General features: G+C 44.1%; 1 long non-coding RNA gene across 1 annotated transcript in view; it reads right to left on the bottom strand.

The window, feature by feature from the left end:
• The window catches only part of LOC135912320 (uncharacterized), a 77,783-nt gene extending 61,594 nt beyond the window's left edge, over positions 1-16,189 (bottom strand). The window contains exons 1-2 of the long non-coding RNA XR_010567602.1: positions 16,024-16,189; positions 11,806-11,977 (exon numbers count right to left, since the gene is read on the bottom strand). This is a non-coding gene — a long non-coding RNA (uncharacterized lncRNA). The remainder of the gene's footprint in view (positions 1-11,805; positions 11,978-16,023) is intronic.
• Positions 16,190-18,088: the final 1,899 nt, after the last annotated feature.

The following is an 18,088-nucleotide window of genomic DNA, read 5'->3' as shown; positions in this document are numbered from 1 at the left end:
GGGCCAGTAGGGGATGACACATCTGTCCTCATTATTAGGTGTTAAATTCTTAATTGTTGATCAATATTTACAGAATTTCGAAACAAGAACGGCCACCTTCACAACATCAAGAACATGACGACGGCCACAGTCTTTAAGGAAAAGGAATTTGGAGGAACGGTTTAGCAAATTTTGTGTAATTTTGGAATTATTTCGCACAATTTGGTATGAACAACCATTCTTTCACACAGAGCACCGTCTCTCTTACGCTGCCATAGCGACGTTCGCTTAGCCATAGAATATTTTTTTAGCTCTTTCAAGCAACTCTCTCGATGAATCATTCTTACGACATTTCAGATTCATTTCTTCCTGAAATTTTTTTTGTAATTTTTGCATTCAGAAACTTCTTTCCTTATAACACCAAAGTCTTGCTTAAGCCTCTGCACTTTCTCATTGAAATGAAAACAAAGAAAGCGATGTAGTCACCCGGCAATAGTCACGGCTACTTCTTTTCTTCTAGCTGAAACAGCAATAAGAAAAGTATACATAGAGTAGGAAAAAAAATGAACAACGCCGTAGGGCGAAAAATACACAGCATGCTTTGCTATACAGATTCGAAGATATAGCTATAAAAGGCAAAGGCAAGTAGCACGTCAATGACCTTATAAACAAGGTCCCAAACACACATGCGGCGCCATGTAGACTGCGATGAGCAGGTAAACAGATGATGAATGCACTCTGATAAAATAGTGCACGCACTGATACATGACAATCAAAAGTACGGTTCAGCATAGTGTACAAAAGGGTGACACGTAGTATGCAAGTGCTAGTATATAAAAATAATTTATTTATTTATTTATTTATTTATTCAAAATACCCCCAAAGGCCCTCATTACGAGGGTATTACATGGGGGGGGGGGGTCAATCACAAGCACTGGTTGTAGTTTGTACATACTAAAAACAAGAGAGGTTAACAGAAGTAATAATACAGTGAAACATAGTTAATATACAAGATAATTAGGTCACAATTATTACAGAGAAAACATTAGTACATATTAGGAGAACATAAGGCAACTGCACTAAAAAACACCAACAAATATCGAAAATGAAAATGAAAGCATACAAGCTGTAGTTACATAGTGTTACTATTCAATGCGGTAGCTAGTAGTTGATGACGATGCCGTTGCCTTCAAAGATAATGTTCGAGCGTGTTCCATGCTTTTCGCTCCCTCATATTTGAAGGCCATGGACCCAGCAATTTTGCGAGTGAGAAAGGTCGGTGAGGATCAATGGAGTGTAGCTCATGTTCTTACTGCCATCTTTGCGTCGCATGTCTGCGGAATCTAAAGATGGTGACATCTTCATCGTCGTTGACACACGAGCAAGCTTGGGATGAACAGCGTTTGACGAGATATAGAAATTGTTTTGCGCATGCTGTCCCATGGCGCAGTCAATGATTTAGTCTCTCGGTGATTTGCCAAAGTTCTATATCCATCTGGCATTTGAGTTGAGGGTCCACATCGTGAAGACTCGATTCCACAGTATATTCATGAAACCGACTGGCATATGCAATTTCTTTTGGTACTTTTAATATGCGTCGCACGTCCATCGATGATAACAAAATCAGCTGAGTTTCTACAACTTTGTGGTTCGATTTCAACAACGAGTCCGCTATTTTTGTTGCCTCCTGTACCAGCATGTCTGGGGACTCATTGTAATATCATTTAATGTTTTCTTTCAGTAGGCCTAGTTATCCTGTTCAGTACTGCGTATGTCATTCATGCACGTGGTCGGTTCTCATCAATGTTTTCAAGAGATGCTAAAGCCGATGAGGAGGCTGTACAAATTACCCACCTTTTTTGGTGTCTCATATGTTTTGATAAAAAAACTGGCTTCGAGAACTGCCACTAATCCTGCTATTGTGGATGGTGGCGTGCGTCCTAGCTGGCAAGCGTACTCCACCTGTGAGGATGGTACACCACTACCTACCGTGATCCTTTCGTTGATAACTGAGCCATCCGTGTAGTCGTGGAGAGATTCCTGATACTTGTTATATAGCTGAAGTAAAGCCGAAAGCTGAAGTTAATAGCTTTTTCGCGGCTAATGTGGAAACATCGCTGTCATTTAGAAGAAAGCCTGAAGGGGCTTGTTGCAATAGCTCATATCTAGAAGACGCGGCGTCTAGTCACGTGGTACAGAAATATCATCAGCAATTGCTGATACCACCGTAACCGTATCACACAACACAGAAAACGTTTCAATAAGAAACAAGCTCAAAACAAGCATCTGAAGCACCATTAAAGCATCGCATAGCCCCCTCGGAAGTACGCTACGGCTGAGTGTGTTCGCCAAGCGAGAAATGAGGAGCGACGTGCAAAGTGGCGGGAGCAAGGCGTTCAACCGCATGTGCTGCTTTCGGATGCAGCCATGGGATCACGGCTGCGTCGTGTTGACCTATGACTGGAATGTCGCGTCATCAACTCTTCTTTTCTCGGCGTATTCCTTGCGTGTACGTTTCGTCATGATGAGGGCGTATTGTAGGTATGTCTTCAAGATAGTCTTGTCGGCGTCTTCGTCAGCTGTGGAGGATATTTGTCAGTTTGACGGACAGCAACCGCACCTCCTTCGGTTGCTGCTTTTAGGGTTTTTTTTTTATTTAGGGTTACGGACCAGCTCTGGGCTGGGCCGGCGTATGGCTGCCATTCCGGCGACAAGTACTGGTCAGATAACGGTGAACAGGACGGTCTTCGAGGCATCCACTTAGTGGCTGCGATTCGTCGGTGATCTCACGTAGTCGTTCACTTTGCATCGGACGCAGTGCGTTGACGGCGAATCATCGCAGGTTCATCTCGCGCTAGAGGCATCGGCGGTACGCGTGGCCCGCTTCTCCGCAGTGATAGGAGAGCGGACAGTGGTCGAGGACGCGCCACACGTCAGTCTTCCTTGGAGTATTGCGCGTGGCGACTGGGTGGCGTGCTGTCGGCGGCCGTGGTGGACGGCGGAACTGTGGCTGTGCCCTTGCGTGGGAGCGGAGGAGGCACGTGACGGCGGGTTACGGCGGCGTAGGTCGTCGCTTTAGGCGTGGTTTGTAGTGATTCTGGTTTCGCTTCAGGAACTCCCTATGATTGGTGGATGTCTTCTCACACGAGGTCGGCGATCGAGGCAGCCTGAGGCTGCGACGTTGGAAGCATGCTCTGTGGCTCTTCCCGCACAATTGCTCGGATGGTCTTACGCACGTCGGCGGTGCCAAGGCCTTAGACCTCGTACGTAGGTGCGACCACTTGTGGATCATATTGTCTCGTGCGCATTTCTAGCGTATTCCCAATGGCCGTTGCTTCAGGTAAAATGCCGCGACGGTGTGTGGTCGCTAGCGAATTAGTCCGGAAAATAGGTCTTCTTTGGCAGCCCTCATCAAGAAACAGACTTTCTTTTCTTCTGGCATCTCAGAGTCAGCAAGGTGAAACTCGCCGGTCATCTCTTCGGCGAAAATAACGACTTCTTCGTTGGGTAGCTGCGTTCGACGTTCTGGGACTTCAGCGCTTTCTCTCTATATGACGCTCGTAAAGGCCTGCAGAAATCTGCTGCGAAACAGGTCCCATGGCGTTAAGTTTGACTCTCGATTCTCAAATCATGTATGAGCGGAGTAATCGAACGGCAAATAAACATATCGCAGCTTGTCCTCGAAGTTTCAGTTGTTGAATGTCGCAGTTCTTTTGTAGGTCTGAAGTCAGGTTTCTGGGTCTTCATTACCCACGGAAGGTCGATGGCTCCCGACGCTGTTGCAGCAGGATGGGGGAAGCTGCGGCTGCCATTGGGGCTGTCGAGTTGACCACAATTTTCTTGGTCGTCTCGTTTGTTGTTTTGTGGCATGCGGCTTACTCGGTGGTCCGGGGTGAAGTTGGTGTAGTCTTGGGGTTGCGGGCCTGCATCGCTGTATTGCGGGGGCCTCCGCTACGTCAACGCACAAGTGCATCCACCAGATTCCACGCAGCAGTGCCGGTGAATGTTATTGAATATAACAGCGGTAAAACTGTTAATTAAAAAACTCAATTTATTGGGCGAACTTGTGCCCACAAAAACAAGTTACACTTAAAGCGCAGCGATAGCGGCGAACAAGCTCCACGATCGTCGGAAATTTTATAAGTGAGTGAAGCGTGTCGGCTTTTATACATGAGTCCTCGAAGCTTCCAGAGAAATCGCTGGTGCCTGCCTGTCTTCCAGTAAGTACTGCACAATTCGCGTCGCGCATACATGCAATCAGGTGCACAAAGTTCGGTGATAACAGATAGCGGATAGAGCCATCAATAACATTCGAGATACTTCCGATACATGCTGGCGCGTCTTGCGTTGAACGATAGAATTTGTTGGATGGTGGAACGTGGCCACTCCATAAAGATGAACAAGTACGCATGCCAATATCACGTAGCGTAGGCTTTTAGAAAAAACTGGATAGATAAAAAATTAATTTTGGGTACTAGACAATTTTAAACTGAAATAGATGAAAAAAGGTCTGCTATTGCATAGTAGCTGCTGTATTGATTTGAATTACATGGTTTTCTGTGCCAAAAGCACCATTTGATTATGACGCATGCTGTAGAGGGGGCTTCCCGAATAATGCTGACCTTTAGGGATCTTCAACATGTCCGCAACGCACAGGGCGTCTTTGCATTTCACTTCCATCGAAATGCGACCGCCGCTGCCGAGATTTGATCCCGTGACATTGCGGTTAACACCATAGCTGTTAAACCACTACGGCTGGTGTAACCGTGGCTTACATTTTCTAGCACAAGGTTGTTCTGTTCTGAAAAGTGTACGTCATTTCTATTTTAATGTTTCGTTGGCAAACGTAGCTCACTAGCAATGCCACCATTGTAGTTTCAGAAGAATAATACACCTAGGGCGAGTAGTAATATGTAAGTAAATTTGTCCTAAAAAACAAGTAACTGGCAAGCAAAATGAAGGCGGCGAGCACGGTTGTCTAACGTCCAGATGTGATTTACGGCGATGTGCGCTGGCGATTTATGCATGACTCGTCGTAGATTCTAGTGCAGTCGTTGGTGTTGGCGTGCGTTGTGGTATTTACAGCACGATCTGCGTCGCACACGCAACCTCATTACGTTAAGTCCAGCCGGCCATGTAGATGGCCAATAGAATCGGCGACAACAATGGAGTAGCTCTTGTTAGAGGAAGGCGTGTCTTGCGCTGAGGGATGAGGTTTAACATGTGTTAGCGCGATGAAATATGGTCCCAGGAAAAGGTAAAAACTATTTAGCGTGTCAGTATCAAGTTTCCATGCCCCCTTCCGTTTTATGTAGCAGTTATAGAAATATAGTCAACTGTGTTGCTATACGTCAAAGCGTGCGTAGCTGAGTAAGACTTCTTATGTTAACGAAGTCCTACAGAACACTCTATGCTAGCAGCAACGTTGCAAAATATTCTTGAAGGTATGCTTATAAGTGTAGCTGCGAGAGCCGTAAAGTTACAGTTTTAATGACGTCGTTACAGCCAGCTTCGGCCACCGCAGTTTTTAAGCCTTTTAGAAGGGCGCATAGAAAGCAGGCAGACCTTTTAGCCGGTCTTCGTTGAGCTTATGCGGGCTCATTTTATGATTATGTACCTACAACTGAGCGCTTGCGAAATTTGAAATAAGGCTATGCACGTGTCCAGCCTCTTTAACGATGTAGTATGTTCTGTATGCTGGCTTCACGTTCTTCATACGTACATTTCGCCAAGAGCACTTTCAGCCACTGTGACAGTGATCGAGCATGCAATCTTTCTTAAGGTCGCAAGGTGACTATTTACACACTACGACCACGACATACGCTCCAGAATGGGAATCCGCGAGCGTGTGCACCTTTTTGTGTACGTGAGGCCTCATCGCTCGAAATGCCCCGAAATCCCAATTTGTGTTTTTGTAGCAGACTTGCGAGAAATTTGGGGATTTCGAACATGTAAAAAAAAAAAGAGCGACTTCTTCCAACAGTGGGCTTCAGCGTTGGCAATCATGGCCTGTAACATACATACGCAGTGGGCCCCGTACTTCATAGCAGGTCATAAGAGAACTTCGTCATAGATCACAAGCTTAAAATCCCCCCTTAGTTGACCTTGAAGTGGTATGTTGCCGTTATATTTTGTGACTTAGATTGAAGAAACTCATTTACGGCTGCTTGGTTGAAGGAACCTAATACTCGTTAATATTTGGTGACCTACTATGACAATAGGAATTGTATCTACACAGCCCAGTTGAGATATTTTCCGTCGGTGTGGCTGTGTTGTTCCGCATGCGTTTATGTGCAGGTAGGCTATGTTCATTCTACGACGTATTTGAAGGTGTGAAGGTTTTATTGAAACATATTCGAATACAGGAAAGTATATGGTAAATATTAGTATAGAAGGTTGTCCCAGAGTTTAAACTACCGAGGGGACCTCCTGTGCTAAGTACAAAAAATAATCAAATACAGACAGGCGGTGATGTTGCAGATCAGCGAAACCGTATTAGCAAATGTAAATTGAATAACGACAATACATAGCTTCATTAGAACATCCTTATACAGAGAAAAACACATAAAACGAATAGACGGTCATACATAACGTAAACTGTCAAATGCGAAGGATGGTTCGTTGTCAATAAAGGTCCTTTATTACTAACAGGCTGTTGACCACAAGTGAATTTTCAATGCTTTATGAAATGAGTGTTCCGAATGGACGCACTTGACGTTCATGGGCAATGAATTCCAAAACATTATTCCCGAAAAGAGCGCTGTCTGCTTGCCGTAATTTGTGCGTACTTTACGTAACAACATAATTTTTTTTCGAGAATCTTGTATTATTGCGGTTGAGTCACTGGGGGGCAGAAATATTATTATTGACAGTACTTTGATTTCGGATGCGATAAATTAAGAAACCAAGTTTCAGCTGCAACGAGTAAGTGAGGAGAAGGATTTTTAGCTTTTCGTAATGTGGGAGGGCACATGTCAGGTGATAAATAAATGTAACCAGGCGTACTGCTTCGTTTTGCAAGTGATGAAGGCATGACGTGTGCTTCATACGTGTTAGGCAAGATATCAGGTGACGATGTATGAATACGTAATATAATGACCATAAGTTATGCTGCTGAAAGTAATGTCGCGATTTGATTATTACATGTAAACCAAAACATAATTTTTTAACAAGGGATATGGTATGTTTGCTAAATTTCAGATGCTATTCAATAACGACGCCATGAAATGCGGTCGTATCAGATGGAAAAATTATTTGGTTATCTAGATTAAGACTCGGAACTAAAGAGGTCTGCTTATAATGAGTATGAAAAATCATGAAGCATGTCTTTGTTGCGTTTATTTGCAGCGCATTCTCAAGACACCAAGACGCCATTTTTCTGAGGTCTTTGTTTAGTCGTGTTGTCAAGTTATTAAGTTCTTTATTTCCACTAAATATGGTTTCATCATCAGCGTAAAGTATGCATTCTGAATTGTTAAAGGGACACTAAAGGTTACCAGAAAGTCAAGTTAAAGAGGTAGAGCAATGTTCTAGAACGTCTAAGGCGTCAATATAATCGCGAACAGAGCTTTAGTAACCGAGAAATTGAGGTAAATGGATGACACGATTTGAGACCCCCCAGCGACATTCCGGTACTAGCCCGATGACGAAAGCACTCCTCATAATTTGTGTTACTAATACTCAACTACTCGTATTGAAAATATCATTTCATTCGATTATAAGACGGAAGAAAATGCTACTTGTCTACGTCTATTTGATTCTAAGAAGAAATAACATATTGACGTTACTTTTCTGTAGTATGGGCGGTCGAAAGGTTACGTTTCCGCTCGACTCTGCGCGCTCGACTCTGCGCCGCGCACGCTTTGGAGTTTGAGTACTTTCGTTATCGCGTCGTGCTGTGCGGGTTCTGCTGGCTCGCGAAACTTCCATTTCGAACAAGCAGTGAGAATGCCACGTCCTTGTGATGTCGTGGGAAGCCCTCGTTGCTTTGCCGCTCCGGAGAGCCGGTGTCGAGGCCGCCGTCGTAGTACGCAACGACGCCGCAGCGCGAGTCCTCAGCAGCAGGTCGCGCTCGTCAGTGCTCAAATCGCTGAAGTTGAGCCCAGCATCGCGAGGCAATCTGCAATTGTCAGGGTCCATTGCGACGAGCGTCGAAGTTCGCGTCATAGAATAAAGTACCAGCTTATGGTCACGCGTTTCTCCTTCCGCTAGCCACCATACCGCTTTCACTCTGCTGTCGGCTCTGTCTTGGCTCTGTTTCTGGCCGCGCGTTTGCGTTTTGCGCAGAAAAGCCGTAGCGCCGTCTGCGGACGCCGTTTTACTCACGGATGGCGCAACGTCAATATGGGACCATGATGTCAGTACTCTTCGATCGGAGGGCGGGCGATTTGAACAGCGCTAGAGGTACGCGGACGCTTCAGAACACATTTTCTCTTAAAACAAGTCTCTCCTCGGCACGAAACAAGCGTTTCGAGGTTTCTGGGATGGTATTTCAACAGTCCATGTTCTTTTTATAGTAACCTTTAGTGTCCCTTTAAGGCAATTAGACAAGCCATTAATATACAAAGGAAAATGAAGAGGGCCTAAAATGAATCCTTGCGGAGCACCTTTATTAGTAGTTATTTTCTGCGATATGGCATCAGCGAATTGGACAACCTGGGTAAGGTCTAATAGATAACTCTTTAAAAGAGTTAGAGCAGGTCCAGTGATAACCAGTGATTCTTACTTTAAAAAAGTATGGTGTGGTTAATTGTATCAAATGCCTTAGTACAATCAATAAATTACGCCGCAGCATTGCACCCGTTGTCACTGAATTTTTAATGTGGTCAGTGAATTCTATTAGAGTAGGTTCTGTAGAAAAATTTACGTGGAAACCGAATTGATGCGGAGTCAATAGGTTAAATTTTTCAAGGTACTTAATGAGGTGGTCAGCAAGACGTTTTTCGATTAGTTTACTAAAGAATAGTAGGATCGTTACCGGGCGATAGTTACCCAATACACTTGGATCTCATTTTCTTTAAAAACAGGCACAACTTATCCTTGTTTTAGTACGATGGAAAAATACTTCTGGTAAATATATTATATATAAGGGTAGCAAGATAACCCATTAGCTCATGGGCGACCAGTCTAATTTTAGAGTGCATTTAGACCCCATACAATACGAAAAACCTCATCCGGTGACGTAGGTCATAAATAAAATGATTGGGAGCAGCGGCCTTAGTGAGAAATATGAGTCGGTTGGTTGTAGGTCACCGTCGAAAAAAAACGTGTTCAATGCGTTAGCTATATCAGGAGGGTTTACGGTACGCTGGCCAGCATCATTAAATTCATTTGCTACTGGTCGTTATTTAGGCATGTTCAAACATTCTTTTATTAGTTCCCTTTTTTCGATTATTGTTCCCATTTTCAATAATCTGATCTTGGTAGTAATCTCGTTTAGCGGGTTTTAAAATTCCAGACAATATTTGAGTGCATTTTTGAAGCGATTTTTCAAAGCCAGAATAAATGGTCGTAATTTAACTTTTTTACGTAGATTATCCTTTTTACGAATGCAGTGCAGTAAGTTTTTCGTGATCCATGGGTTTCTGGGGGCCGAGTACCGTTTGTAAGTAACAGCAAATTACGAGAATGCGCTAATTGTTTCCGTTATTTTAGCACAAAAATTGTTAAAAGCGGCCTCAACATTCGGTTAATGAAGAAAAACGTTCCAGTCAATGTGTACAATTTTCTGCTGAAATAACTTGGCGTCGAATAAATTCCTTTTTGAAGTTTTTATTCTGAATTGGTTGTGCGATTCGACCAACTTGATGATGGCAGCCCTTTTAAGGCTGTCATCGATTTCGGCGCACTCGCGTGTTGCCGTACCCACGCACAGATAGAACTAGAATTGCAGCGGAGCTCACCATTCAGTACCAGATCGCGGAGGTTCTCGTCATTCCGAGCCTTCGAACTTTTTTTGTTGAATCTTGTCGTTGGTTCTATCTGTTGTTTATCTTCTCGCCGAACGTTTTATAATAAGTTTGTATTTGGGACACAAATTGTGTAGTAATTTCTGGAAGGCACGCGGGCACCAACGATTACCCTCAAATTTTCGACAGGTCAAGTATAAAGGCCGACGCGAGTCACACGCAGATAAAATTATTTATGATCGCCGACTTTGCTCGCCGCTGCCGTTATGCCTGAGTGTTACCTGTTTTACTGAGCACAAGTTCACGCAGTAATAAAGAGTTACGTGATTCACAGAGGCCCCTACTGTGCTCTTCACCGTCACTACAAGATGAAAATACTGATAGCGTGGTTTTTGGGTGCACAGTTTTGCTCCGGTAACTGCCTGTGTATTCGAAAAAATAAAAGCTTCTTACACAAATTTTTGTAGCCTACTATCTGAATAATTGCAAACAACGACGGAATGTATGACTGTTGTTCCGAAATCATAAAGGATACTACAGTCTAACAAAATTTTGCATAAGACTGACGCAATCACAGCATAGTAGATGACGGTCAGACGATGTAGTAGAGGCTTAGTAGTGACATAATAAAAAAACAATTACGAGCCTTCATGGCTTATAGCGGGAGCACTCACTAGCTTTACGAGACCCTGGCTTTTACAGAACTAATAAGAAGGTAGTAAAGTGCACAGTATTCTAGAAAAGACACGCTCTTACAAGCTATTTACAAACTCCATTTTCCACCATATGTTGCTATGGGTTAACTCCAATAGTCGTTATGGCTGGCGATAGTGTCCGCCGCGACCGGCGTCCGTCGCAGTTATCTCCTGTCGCGCGAGAAGTCACGCGATGTCACAGGCGCACCGCGGAGCGTCGATACGCGTTCGCTTTACATCGCAGTTACATGTTGTAGTGCTTACAAAGTCAGATTTATCCAAGTCGTTCTTATTTTATGGCTTCGTGCATGCACACGCTTAACATTCACATTGGGATGGTGCATCCTTTGCAAACGAAAAAAAAAAATTCCTCCTCTGTAGAGCGGCAAGGACAATGACGAAAGTAAGACATATCGCCACGTAGAAGAAACATAGCGAAAAAGAATAAGAAGCGACTAGCGCGCAGTATTATACAGTCCTTTGTTGTTACTTTCCCCGCGGACTGAGTGCTTTGGAACTGTGGGGGAACAAAAACAAGACAGACGCTGATGACTGGTGTCCACAAATTATAGTTTCGGCGATCCCGCTCAATCAGGCGCAAGCTTGATTCCGCCGATTCCACTGCTCACGCACCGTCAGCAGGCTGGGCGTGTCGTCGTCGTCTTTTTTTCACCAGACCATTGTAGTAGGTAGTAGTGCGCTACAGGGCTCCCCTTCTAGCGAGGGAGCCCTCAGCGAGACGAATGGCTAAGGGCAACGAAACGTGTGCGGCGAGTTAGGACTGGTTTGGTAAGATTGGAATGTGACAGCACAAGTCGCTAAAGCGTCACATTGCAAGTAGACAGGCTTCAGACGGTCGACGGAGACCGTGTAGCACAGCGCATGGCGTAGTACGCTATGCGCTCTGCGTACTATGCATAACGCATGGTACGCATAGCGCTGCGTAGATGGTAGGCGTAGGTAGAAATCTCAGCAGGTACGGTGGTCGAGTCGTCAAATAATTCACCAGGGACTCGCAGATTGGTGCCAGACGTAAGCTCGGTGGCGCTGGTGGAATTGTCACTGCGTAGAGCGGTGCGGATGCCAAGCATGACGAAAGGAAGGCGCTCGGTACGTGATGATGGAAAAGTCGAAGCCATGAGTGAAACTTTCAGTTGGCGGTGAAAATGTTCGATTATCCCATTGAATATCGGGTGGTAAGAAGTAGTCTTGATGTGACTTACGCCGAGTAGGCGAGATAGGCTTGCGAGCAACGCCGAGTCGAATTGACGACCATGGTCAGCCGTAATGGTGGAAGGGACACAGCAGTGGCTAATCCAGAGTGTGACGAGTGCTCGAGCTATCGATTTCGCCGTTATGTTCAGGAGGGGCATCAATTCAGGCCGTATGGTGAACCTGTAAATGCAGGTAACAGGTAAAGATTGTTTGCGCAGGGAGGAAGAGGGCCAACAACGTCAACGTGCAGGTAGCGCAACGTGCAGGAAGTGGGCGCTAGCGGACGGGAATGTGCTAAGAGGAGTCGCGGTGTGGCGATGCACTTTAGAGTGTTGGCATTCGAGGCAAGCGCTTAACTAGCGACGAACGTCTGCGTTGACAGTGGACCGCACATAACGAGAAGTGACGAGTTGCTGTGTTTCGCGAATGCCAGGTTGAGCCCAAGAATGGAGTGTAATTTGTGGACGCCAGACAGACGCTGGTGCCTGGTGTCCACAAATTATATTTTTAGTCGAGCCCGCTCAATCAAGCAGTGCTGATTCCCCTGCTCGCGTACAGTCAGCGTGCTGTGTTGCGGTACAGATCAGTTTTGCGGTACAGATCCTCCAGATTCCAATTGCATCGTATCGTGACACGCATCAAGGGATGTGACGTGTGTGCCACGTAGGATCGCCACCTGTGTTACCTCTTCGCAACGCATTTTGGCGCTTCCTCGCAAGGTGCGAACCGCTGCCCACGAAGCGACTCGTAGGCTTACGCGTGCGGCTTCAGTTAGGCATCGTCGGGGTACGGAGACCACTGTGCAGAAAGCAGCACAAGCCGCAGGTCGCCGTCGACGCCTGATGGGCAGTTTTCGTATTTGTTTATCTGTGCATGACAGCTGGGACAGCCTGTATATTTAATGACTCTTTCATATAACCCCAGCCGCCGAGGTCAAAGACACGATCTCGTGACCCAATCGCACAAACATTCGCCGGATAACCATCTCACGATGAGTGTCGACGGTTATGCCTATAACATTGAATCAATATAGCGACGCAACGCACTGCTACCGCCGAAAGGAGTTGCTCTGGCGCATTTGCTTAAGAACACTCGGCGTCATCTAGCGCCGGCGCCGTGCAGTCTGCACGCGGCCTCACAAATGGGTGGTGCGTCGGTAGGCGCGAACATTGTTGTGCGTACAAATGCTGAGCTACTACTTTTCTATGTGAAACACGCGTAATAGGCAAGGCAAACCAAGGGACATGACGATTATGACTCAGTAGTACAGTTTACGTCTTCACGATTTCTTCGTGCTTTCTAAGCCTGCTCAATTTGAATCGCGCCGGACCGCTTAAATCGGCTGAGTCACCAATTGCATAATGCCGCATTTATTTGATAATGTGCTGTTGTATTGGGCTGTAGTATATACAAGTCTACAATTTGCAAGAAGAGATGATATACCAACTTAGTTGAGTGGACCGAATGTTATATCCATTGGTCTGCAATTAACCACTTATTCGTGAGTAGGGCATTTGGGAAACCCTTGTAAACGTTGTGACAATTTTACGTTATCTGTATATTTATATAATGTTATCCACTTTAGATGTTCTAACTAAAACTGTTTACTCAACTACGATATCTCTGTTTGCTGCAAAATTAGTGAACTTCGTGCTTCAGTTTTTGAGACTCATTTTCGAAAAATTGGATAAAGCGAATGCAGGCATTAAATCATATTTTTGCGTCTGATAGTAACTAGAGTTCAACTTTTTTTTTTTATCTAAATGCGACAAATGTCATTAGCATTGTTCATGCGGTTGTCTCATGAAAACATTTCTGTGGTTGACATATTTGTGAATCTGGAAATTCGATGTGGCCCTGAGACACAGGATCTCATCCCGTTAAATGTTCCGTGCGTAAAGCTAGGCGAAGCCGGAGGGAAGCCGGCTGTGGCATGGCTGGCATCATGTCACGTTGCGCGCAGGCATGAAATAAACCTAGAGGTTGTTGAGCTGTGCGTGCCCTTAGGTAAAGCACTGTTACAGGGAGTGAGCGCCTCTATATCTCTTGATCATCTCAGACAATTTTCGCTTGGAATGTAACAAAATCTGGCCGGTTCAGGTAGACTACCTAAGGATGTGGCGGAGATAGCTTCCACGACAAATGACAATTTTACGTAAGGAAAGTTCCTCTACTTGTCGTTTAAATGACGTACTTGATGCCGCATAATTATATTGCCAATCTTTTTACAGCGGTTGTGAATCATTCTCTTCTGAGAAAAAATGTTTAAGGCTAGCACCGCTTTGGAGATATAATCTTCGAAAGCTTTCGCCTTGCAGTTTGCGGTGTTACAATCAACTGCAGTGCCAACGCGTATTTAGCATATTTTGGCGACGGCGAATACATCGAAGTGGCTTGTACTCTAGGAATTATTACACTGTGTAATTTCTCTATTTCCAACATGCGTTTTACAGGGATAAATAAACAGTTAATTTGGAAATCTAGTTATCAAGCTAAGTGGTCACAGCTGTTTATATTCCTGTAATTTGCGTTTCTTCCTGGAATGAAGCTAGGAGGTAAAAAGACTTGTACGTTTCAAGGGTAATTTCGTTGGATAACTGTTTAATCTTGCATTCAGGGAAGTGTGTCCAAAGTAGTATTTACGCATAAAGGCCCACAGACATAGACGCACGATACTACAATAAATGCTCACGCAAGCTGTCTGCTGCTGTTTTAATAATGCCATATTCTGAATGGGTTTTATAAGTACTGAACTGTTATGTTTATTTTTTCAATTCCACAAGAAATGGGAGGCTGTATCGCAAAAAAAAATAAAAATCCTTTTATATAACCTCTTGTTTCGAGCTGATATTCTAAATATCAACTATCGCAGAACTACATCTCTTTGTTGTTCACGGGCACATTCAGCAAATTATGCCGCCAAAATAATCCAATATTAATTTATTGACCGTTGCGAGAGGTGCACGGCGACCCCTAATGATCGGACGGTGGCGCACACAATAATGTGGCGATAGCTCTGAGAACAAGCCCTTCTATCAACCGAGCGCTTTCACCCAGTTCGATAATGCTGTCCCCTTGGTTCACGTGTACGCCGTCGCAGCTGTACAGCGACCGTGGATGAAGGAAGTAAACTGAGGTATCAAAAAAGTACACTGGAAAATTGCATGACACAGCGTGCACTGTATCCTACAGGACGCCAAAGAATTTTTTTTTCTTTTTATAGTGCGCTCAAAGTTCAACCATCAGTTTTGCGTCTAGATATGTTATTAGCAATTTGCTCTTCTTGCACAGAAATGTAGATATTGCAGTTACAATCCTTAATTTTTCGTTTAAGTTTGACAATTCTTATTTGCAAAATGTATTTTTTAACTATATTACAACGACGTGGCAATAAACGAAAAAAAAATATTTTGCGCTAAGGCGAAATGCAGGCAACCTGATTCACACAAGTAGATTCATCTGCTAAACAAAACAATTTCGCCTCTGTTTGAATGAAGCGATAACGGAATCAGTAAAAGTCATCTCACTGGCTGCGGTACAGGCTTACACTTCAGAAACCACTGGTAGGAGAAATTCACAAATATAAACCCAAGACATGGTGAATGTTTGAACGCAGAAGTGACATCCAAGTCAACAACGCCAACGCAAAGCAGTAACCCTCAGACATTGTAACAAATGATCCGAGGTAAGGCGTTCCCATTAATCATTACTTTCCTAAAGCTTTTCTGCTGTGCTCTAAAAGTATATTGACGAAAAAAAGGGAGTCCAAAACCTCCATTTTATTACACGAAGCTAACGGTTGTTAGCTTGAGTACTCTTGTGATTTCGCTTTTTATTCAGCCGGCCTAGTATCCTCGGCCGAAGAACTATGCTACTTTCATCGGTGTAGTGCTCTGTATTTATTTTAGTCTCATATGCTATGTTTTTCTTGGTAAATCTTTTAGTGGAAAGCAGTAGTTCTTAAAGTCTGATGCGTCTACTGTCTCTCAGGACGAGAAATAATGCAGCGAATCATTGTGGCGGTATTCGAACATTGAAACAAAACGTAAGGTTTAAACAATTTCTTGGTTCAGTTAGCTATATAAAATCACATTGGCATACTGTATTTCAGCGCGTTCATTCAATGCACTACACAACGACCGTAGTCATATCCTTTTTAAAGTTCTCTTCCATTTGCCGCTCTGTGCATTTCGCAGACACAATAATACACTTTTCAGCAGACTCACGTCCACTCCAATCCCGGTGGGCGAAAACCCAAGAGCCTTGTCAAGTGCTCACCGCACGGCGCACAAGTATCGCGGCGAGTGTGCCCTGACGCTATTTCGCAGGATCAGAAGCATCCTACAGCCCGTTGCAGTCTCTCAAACTTTCATCCCGGATTTCCATCGTTGAACGCGGATGAAAAGCGCTAATGGCGCGGTGAATTCTCCGGACGCCGGAGGGCAAAGCTGCTGCATTTTCTCGTGGGCCGCAGGTGCGCACTCGAATGCGAAATATTTAAGACCGCATGTTGCTTCATAAAGCTACGCAGCTTGCTATAATGCAGTATAAGTCTATATTTGTATAACCGTGGGCAGAAGTTCCCCGTTTCACACTGAAGATGCTCGACGAACTTGTTTTGCAGAATACCGCAGCTACCTTCTTTGAAATGTAGAAAAGTATTTCAAAGGATGAAGTCGAGGGCTTTGTACACAGTGCCGCCAAAGCAAGTGATTCCAACATGTGTTTCCCTTTTGTTTTCATGACAAATGTATGCCTTGAAAAAGATGAGCCCACTTGTCGAAACGTTGGCGCCCGCTTTAACCTTGTTCTCCTTTTGTTCATCGTTTTGAATTTCCATCTTGCGCCTTCCCCGTATTTTCCAACATGTATTTGACAACAGGTAGTGCCAAACAACGCCCTGTACAATTTGAAGACAAAATATGACGTCCGAAATACAATGTGCAACGCATTTTTAATATGACATTCCTTTTGGCTCGAAGTTTCAGTGGCATGCTCTAGCATTTGACGTAAGCTGGGGCCTCAACTACCACACAGCGCGAAAGCTCGATACGTGAATTTGACTTGACGCGGTGGATCAACCTACCCTGCTCGAGTATTTCAAATGAATGTCACTATTCTGCAGTAGTGTATGTCCTTTATGAAAATGACAATTAGAATGTTATGGCATAATGTTGATGAGGTGTTGACTCAATAGCCTTTGAACAATGCATCAACAGTCATTGAACGCACACAGCAATAACTAAGTACTAAAGTTGAGTAGTTCAGTACAAGGAAGTCGCTGACTAAATACTGTTGACTTACTGTGGAATATAACTAGCCACTGTTGAGTAGTTCACAACAATAAAATCGTTGAGGAAATGCTGTTGCCTTACTGTTAAATAGGATTAAGTAATGTGGAGCCTTATCAGCAATATTGAGATTCAAAATACATGTGCGAAAACCCACACACATATACGTATGTGTGTGTTTTGCACATATATGTTGTGTTGCTGATCACTTAATCACCACTAGATATGTACAGGTAGATACGCCTACTGCTTAAATTACGTGACTTGTCCCATACCTCACTTCTTAAAGGGGGTATATATATATATATATATATATATATATATATATATATATATATATATATATATATATATATATATATATATATATATATATATATATTATACATATGTGCACATAGTTCGAGAAGAACACAATTAAATGCCCAGTAACTACCAACAGTGACTAAAAACCGTTGATTGGACCCATCCTGTATTACAATCGAGGTTAATTGTAAGGTACCAATGGCAGTATGTTAGCAAGCGGCATTGCCTTTGTGTTAAAAATGGGAAACACGGCAGAAAAAGTTAAGAAAATTCGAGTCTGGGCTTTTCCATGCCAAAACCACGATTTGTTTATGAGGCACACCGCAGTCGTGGACACGTGATTGATTTTAACCACTTGAGGTTCTTTAATGTGTACCCAGTACACGGTACACGGACGTTATTGCATTACCCGCCGCGGTTGCTCAGTGGCTACGGTGTTGGGCTGCTGAGCACGAGTTCGCGGGATCGAATCCCGACCACGGCGACTGCATTTCGATGGGGGCGAAATGCGAAAACACCCGTGTACTTATATTTAGGTGCACGTTAAAGAACCCCAGGAGGTCGAAACTTCCGGAGTCCTCCACTACGGCGTGCCTCATAATCAGAAAGTAGTTTGGGCACGTAAAACCCCATATTTTATTTTTAATTTAGTTATTGCATTTCACCCCCATCGAAATACGGCTGCCGCGGCCGG

The sequence above is a fragment of the Dermacentor albipictus genome, chromosome 1 (assembly GCF_038994185.2).
Source record: "Dermacentor albipictus isolate Rhodes 1998 colony chromosome 1, USDA_Dalb.pri_finalv2, whole genome shotgun sequence".
NCBI lineage: Eukaryota > Metazoa > Arthropoda > Arachnida > Ixodida > Ixodidae > Dermacentor > Dermacentor albipictus.
The sequence above is the reverse complement of the archived record's forward strand: the minus strand, read 5'-3'. Positions and strand labels throughout refer to the sequence as shown.